General features: G+C 49.6%; 1 protein-coding gene across 1 annotated transcript in view; it reads left to right on the top strand.

Annotated features, from left to right (window-relative positions):
- The first annotated feature begins 3,414 nt into the window (after positions 1-3,414).
- KLHL29 (kelch-like family member 29) overlaps positions 3,415-6,776 on the top strand; it is a 247,132-nt gene continuing 243,770 nt past the window's right edge. Inside the window, exon 1 of the mRNA XM_011972723.1 lies at positions 3,415-3,518. The gene's annotated coding sequence lies outside the window, so the exon portion shown is untranslated. The remainder of the gene's footprint in view (positions 3,519-6,776) is intronic.

Here is a 6,776-nt window from a genome sequence, read left to right as displayed (position 1 = left end):
TAAACAAAATCACTGAGGCATAAACTGATGCCAAATGTGAACCGAGAACAGTTTGAAACCCTTTCAAGGGAAGAGTTTCTGGTTGGGGTGGGCAAAGATGTCAGGAAGCAGGTGCTGCTTGCCCTGGACTTGAGCAGGTGATGGCACTACTGAGATGGTGATGCTGAGGAGAAGGAAGAGGAGGAGGATGTCACGGGTTCTCTAGTTTTAGCACTTTGGGAGGCCGAGGCGGGTGGATCACAAAGTCAGAAGATCAAGACCATCCTGACCAACATGATGAAACTCTGTCTCTACTAAAAATACACAAATTAGCCAGGCATGGCAGCGCGTGCCTGTAGTCCCAGCTACTTGGGAGGCTGAAGCAGGAGAATTGCTTGAACCTGTGAGGTGGAGGCTGCAGTGGGCCGAGATCGCGCCACTGCACTCCAGCCTGGGCAACAGAGTGAGACTCCATCTCAAAAACAAAACAAAACAAAAAAAACCATTATGTGTCTCGGGGTTGCTCTTCTCAAGTAGTGTCTTTGTGGTATTCTCTGTATTTCCTCAGTTTGAATGTTGGCCTGAAAAGAATGGGAAACAGAGGTTCCTAGGAGTTAAAGAACTTACCTGCTGTCACAAAACTAAGTGTCAGTGTTAGAATTCTAATTCAGATGTGTCTGATTCCAGGTTCTTGCTTTTAACCCTCTCTGTGAATGTCTCCGTTGGGATCTTGAAATAGACATATTCAAATGTGTAATTTGAAGAGAGTTAAGTAAAACGACTATCCACAAAGGTGAACAGGCACAGTATAGAGAAACCATCAGAGCACAGTGCCCCCGGGCTGATGATGGGATGAGGGGAATTACTGCCTTTGGGCATAATGGTCAGGGGAGGGAGCTATTACAGGAATCCCGGGAGGGAGCTATTACAGGAATCCGGAGAGAGAGCCTCGTGGAGCTCCTTGTTCTCCAACTAGAGCCATGACCTCCAGGTGAGGGACAGCCTGCTCATGAAGACACAGAGAGGGAGGGGAGCAGGGGAACCAACAGCCAACCCCAACCCTGTCTGCAGTCTCCTGCTGGTATCTGCATGGGCTGAACCTAACCAGAAGTCAGAGGGTCCAAAACATGAGGGATGCTCTCCATACAGGTCAGGTGAGCCTCCCAGGTCTTGCCTGGGAGAGGTGGGAAAGAACAGGGTGGGGAAGATGAAAGGCAGGCCGAGAGGGCCAACACAAGACGCCCAGTACAGTCTGTAATAGCCAATGGGTCATTCACTTCCAGACCTTTTCATCAGCACATGAGGAAAAGTCCCAGAGAACTCAGCTGTGCATGTGGTTTATTTTTGTTCAAAACTGTTTCACTGGTCTCCCCTAGAGGTAGGGACCGTAGAGAAGGAAGGGCAAGGCCACTGTCGTCAGAACAGGCATAGACAGCCTGGGCTTCCTTCCCACCACTGTCCCTCTAGGCTGCGGTCTAGCCTATACCATATTCATTCGGCACAGCCTGGAAAGGAAGTGGATTAGCCTGACATGAACTCTGAGGGTTTTGGCTCAAGAAATTGGGAGCCCCTTCTAAAGATGGCGACTGGGATCTTTGGGCTCACAGTGGCCTACAGGGCCCTACACAATCAGGATGCTCACCGCTCTGGCCTCACCTCTTACCAGAACCTCCCTCCGCCAGCCACAATGGCTTCCTTGGTGGTCCTGGAACATACCAGCCATGTTCGCACTGACTCTTCCCTCTGCCTGGAACAGGTAGGGCCAGATGCCCACACGACCTACTCCTCATCTTGAAGTGTGTGCTCAAATGTCCTCCACTCATGAGACTGACCCTGCCCACCCTATTTAAACTGCACCACAGGCCTGCCCATAACATGCACCCTACCCTGCTCCATTTCTTCTCTAATACATTACATTACTACTTTCCAAAATATGATACAATTTTCACTGCTTTTTAAGTGTATTGTATATTCTATGTTTCCACCCTCTAGAATATGAGCTCCCTGAGGGCAGGAATATTTTTCTCTTTTGTTCGCTCATGTATTCCCAGTGCCTTGAAGGTACTGCCTGACACATAGAGGGAATCAGTATTTATTGAATGAATGAATGAATGAATGAATGAATGAATAAGATTTTCAAGCCCCTAAAAATGGTTTGACCCCTATCTCCTAGACCTCTCTCTTCACCAGCACTTATCTGCCAAGAATCTTTCCCAGAATGACATCGATCACCAGTATTGCCAATACCTTGTGGTCAAAGTGATCGATTTCTCCTTGTGCTTCTCGTAGGCTTGGTAGAGGAAATGTACTTGCCACTTTGGTTCTGTGTCAGAATTAAATGGCGACCTTGGCTTATTTTGCTGCCCCGCAGAGGTTATTTCTTAGTCGTAAAGAGAACATTCCATCCTTGGGAAAAATAATATTTTTGCCACCTTCAGCTTTAAAATGGCTATTTGATATGGCTCGCGTGCGTCTCTATCAGCGGCCGCTGGAAAAGCTTAGGTTGAGAGGATCTGAGAAAGATTCGTCGCGTTGTCAGAGGGAAGCTGGCCATAAGGCAGAATGAGTTTACAATAACTTATTTACCTGTCCAAATCCTTCATATCACATTAAAGCTTTCCCCTGCTACCCGGGACTCTGGAGTGCTAAGAGGAAAAAGGAAAATCAATTGATAATGATATATTCGGTTTAAAAAAATATATTGATTCCCAGGTAATGACAGTCGTGCGTTTTGCAGTGGGGGATGCCATTTCCCGTCGTGAAGATGGCTTTCTCATAGATTACATTTAAAAGAAAGAACCAGGAGTAGCTCTGCCTCCCCATAATAGGTAGCCTCTTTCTCCTAGGTATTAAATCTATAATTTAAAAAAAAAAAAAATTTCTCCCCAGGGAACCTATTCTTTGCCTCCTCAAGGTCTTCTTGCCCATTGTGTGGAAAAAGTAATGATTTGTTTTTGTAATTCTAGAGTTTGTGTCCTTCTCAGTATTAGATTAAAGACTTAAATTTTTTCTTTCTCCCCATTGCTGGAGTTTCTTAGTTTGGATTAGATGGAAGACAATACCATTGTTCTCTCTCTTATTCAGTGTCAGTGGCTCAATGGTGGGGATTAGGGCTGTGTATATTCGGAGGATGGGCGAGGGATGCCTCATATCTGCCACTAGGAGTAGTCTGCTACCCACGTCGCTGGCTGGCTGTGCACAGCCCGTGTGAGATAATCCACAGTATGCAACTCAGCATCGGGGACATCTGAGGCGGAGACTAGCATCCAGTTAGTGTGGGGACCACCTGGGATGGTGGAATTCAAAAGAGATTTTTTTGCAAAAAAAGAAAAAAGAAAAAAAGAAAAGAAAAAAGAAAGGAAAGAAAGAAAGAAAGAAAAAATTAGACCTTTCCCCTACCCCTACCCTACTCTTTTTCCCTCTCTTTCTAGACTATCTGGATTCCTGGTGATGCTCACGCTTTGCTAAGTGTTGGCGGCCATCGAGGTTTTTGCATCCTGGGGACGAATCCTGAGCTTGCCAGAGACGGGCGGCGCAAGGTAGGTCTCTGCTCGGCTCACCTGGAAATAAAGTCATCAGGCCTGAGCATAGCCAGCTCTCTCCTCTCACACTAAATGTGTGGGGGAAGGGGAGAAAGCGCAGTAGGTCCCCTCGCCGTCTTCCTCAGGGCAGTTTTTACCACAGGCGTGTGATCAACCGGTACTGGGGCTTAGCTAAGCCATGTTAGCCTCAATCCTTCTAGAATCAACCAAAGAGAATATCTATGACTCTTTGTTTTTTTGGAGACACAGTCTCACTGTGCCGCCCAGGCTGGAGCACAGTGGCGCAATCTCGGCTCACTGCAACCTCTGCCTCCGGGTTCAAGCGATTCTTTCACTTCAGCCTCCCAAGTAGCTGGGACTACAGGCACGTGCTGTCATGACTGGCTATCACGTGTGCTCTCACAACATAGTTTCACCATGTTGGCCAGGCTGGTCTTGAACTCCTGACCTCAGGTGATCCACCCACCTCGACCTCCCAAAGTGCTGGGATTGCAGGCGTGAGCCACCGTGCCACACCAAAGAATCTCTGTGACCTTCCTTGCTTACCTGGGCCTTGGCTTTCCCCAGGAGGTTAGATCTAAGGATGGCCAGCAGCTAGGTGACCTTTAACCTCCTTAAAAACTGTAATTAAGTTTTATAATTAAGTTTTGTTATTAAAATGTATTATTAAATATGAAAATATTATTTATTCATTGTAAAGGGATTTTAAAGCATAGTGGCTAAAAGTATATAAATGACTTATAATCCCGTTCCCCAGAGATAACCATTTTAGTGTTTCTTTCCTGGCTTTTTCTTACGCACATATGTAAACAGTGCACACAGGCACACACATGCACACAGGATCTGACTGTGGGTACTGTGTGGGGGGCACGTTATTTAGATTCAACAATGTGTCAAGCCATTTTGTATGTCAGTAAATAGAAATCTATGTCACCATTTTTACAGACTGTCTACTCTGGATGTAATAGCATACATGATTCACTTAATGCCCTATTGATGGACATTTAACATATTTTAAGTATTTCACTATTACAAATAACAGCACAACAAACATTGTTGCATATGTATCTGCATAGTCATTTGATGACTTCCTTGGGTTAAATGTTTAGAGTCCTGGCCTAAACTTTTGATTCCAGGTTCTCCAAGCAGGATCAGGCAGCCAGAAGCGTGGGGGAACCTGGCCTGCCTTGGGAGGGCACAATCTTGTGAACAGAATCTCTGGTCTGGGATCTGCTTTAGTTCCCACCGGGCAGGCCAGGAATGTGCCTGCAGAGGCAAGGAGGCCTGGAGCTAGAGTTGACAACATTCGCCACATTTCCTGCTACTGAAGGGACAGGAACTGGGCCTGGAATAAAGCAGGCTGGAGGGCAGAGGAGTGTGCTCTCGGATCCAGGACAGTAGAGGCCCAGCTGGCCCAGCCTCATATGTCCTTGTGCGACTTGAGCCTTTAGAAGTACAGGCTGCGTCTGCATAACACACGGGGCCTAGTGCTGGGTGAGCACAGGTCATAGCAGCCCCGGGACTGCTGTATTCAGCGGCCCACCCTCATGCCCTCTGACCGGTGGCCTCCTGGCCTCTGCCTGAGTCCAAACTCCAGCTTCCATCTGCAGCGGGGGCAGAGTGTCAGACCAACAAGGCTCCTGCCACATCCAGATTCTCTGCTGATCGGAGAGCTTTCTCTTTGGACTCAGAGACTGTGAGGTTGGGGATGGCTGTCCCCAGCCAGAACCCTTACACAGAGAGGAGAAAATATGGCTTTGGAATCTCAGGCTAGGGGTAGCCTTGGTTGTCAGCAGGAAGTGGGAGAAGGCTGTGGGCTGGGCCAGGATCGGCACTGACATGGAAGGTTCCCCACCCTGTGACCCCACGGTGCATCCAGCCTGCAGCCTCCCAGCAGCCCAGTAGGGGCAGCCAGAGGAGAGGTGGGTTCCTGACCTAGGAAGCTGGTGGGCTGTTGGCACACGCCCATGGCACCACTGGCGGGGGATGGCTGTGCTTGCTAGCGATATCCCCAGCACTGGGGAATCCTTTGCCTCCAGGCCTCCTGTTGGGTCAGAGAAGGGGAGTTGGAAAACAAGACAGCAAAACGTTGGTTTGGCAGCCAGGGCATCCCCGCTCCTACACGGGGCAAAGAAAAGATTGAGGACATGTTCTTCACAGAAGCCAGCGCTCCTTGGATGCACCTGTGAGTTTCGCGAGAGGGAAGGGAACAGAGACACCCCAGGACAGTGGGTTTTGGTTTCTTAAATGTTGACCCTTAGTCTGGGGTCTAATCTTCCCTGCTGCTGATGCAGGGTGGCACATGGCTCTTGTTCTCTTGTTCATCCCGAACTCTGGCAATCATGTACTTTAGGATGGGGAGGGACCTTGAGGGTGGTTTCACCAGGCATAGCTGGTAAGATGCACCCTATGTGGGCCTCTATCTCTGCGCCCCCAGACCAGGGTCCCCATTGTGAACTCAAGTCTGTCTTCCCTAGCCCTTGGCCAGTTCCTGGAGGATGGGAATCGTACCTGATCTGTCTCTGTGTTCCGCCCGCTCCGCCACTCATACCAGTACCTGCCTAGCTCTCAGTAAACAAATCACCGTGTGCAGCCAGGACTGTGCCGGGGAGTGCCCGCGACACGACCCGCGGCCTGGTGCTGGCTGTGCGCTCCCCTCACATGCAGGAGTCCCATTGATTTCCAAGATGATAGGAAGGTTCCGAGGCCCCTAGATGGTTCTGTGACCCCTGGGGATCAGTGGAAGCAGCTATCAGTTTGCTGTGGAAACTGGGCCAGCTCACAGGGCACTGTGTAACCTGCTACGAAACAGGCCAGTTCAAGAGCCAAGCGTGGAGGGCCGCGCTCTGCTTTTCTGTGGTTTGGTGGAAAGAAGACCATACTGGAACCAGCTAGCAGGAGTGAAATCTGATACCTGCACTGCAGGGAAGAGGGGTGGGGGGAGTTGAGCGGAGGACTCAGTTTGCGCAGAGCCCAAGGCTGAGCCAAGAATGGCATTAGCAGACACCTCGGGCTCTGGAGGTGGTAAAGGGCAGTGCTGATCGCCACTGGTGCTGGAGCTGCCCTGGGCGGCATCTGCTGCCTCCGTCATTGAGACCCTCTCAGTACTGTCTGTCCAGGCCGTTTGTCCCCCTGCCCTCAGCAAATGAGATGACCTAGATGCCGCCTGCGTCTTCGGAGGGGGTTGCAAATGTCTCCAGAGCTAATGGCAATTAGAGAACACCGTGTGCCGTGCCCTGGGCTTCCACACCCCCC

This window comes from Mandrillus leucophaeus, unplaced genomic scaffold (genome assembly GCF_000951045.1).
Source record: "Mandrillus leucophaeus isolate KB7577 unplaced genomic scaffold, Mleu.le_1.0 Scaffold13, whole genome shotgun sequence".
Lineage (NCBI taxonomy): Eukaryota > Metazoa > Chordata > Mammalia > Primates > Cercopithecidae > Mandrillus > Mandrillus leucophaeus.
Note: the sequence above shows the minus strand (reverse complement) of the source record. Positions and strands in the feature narration are given on the sequence as shown.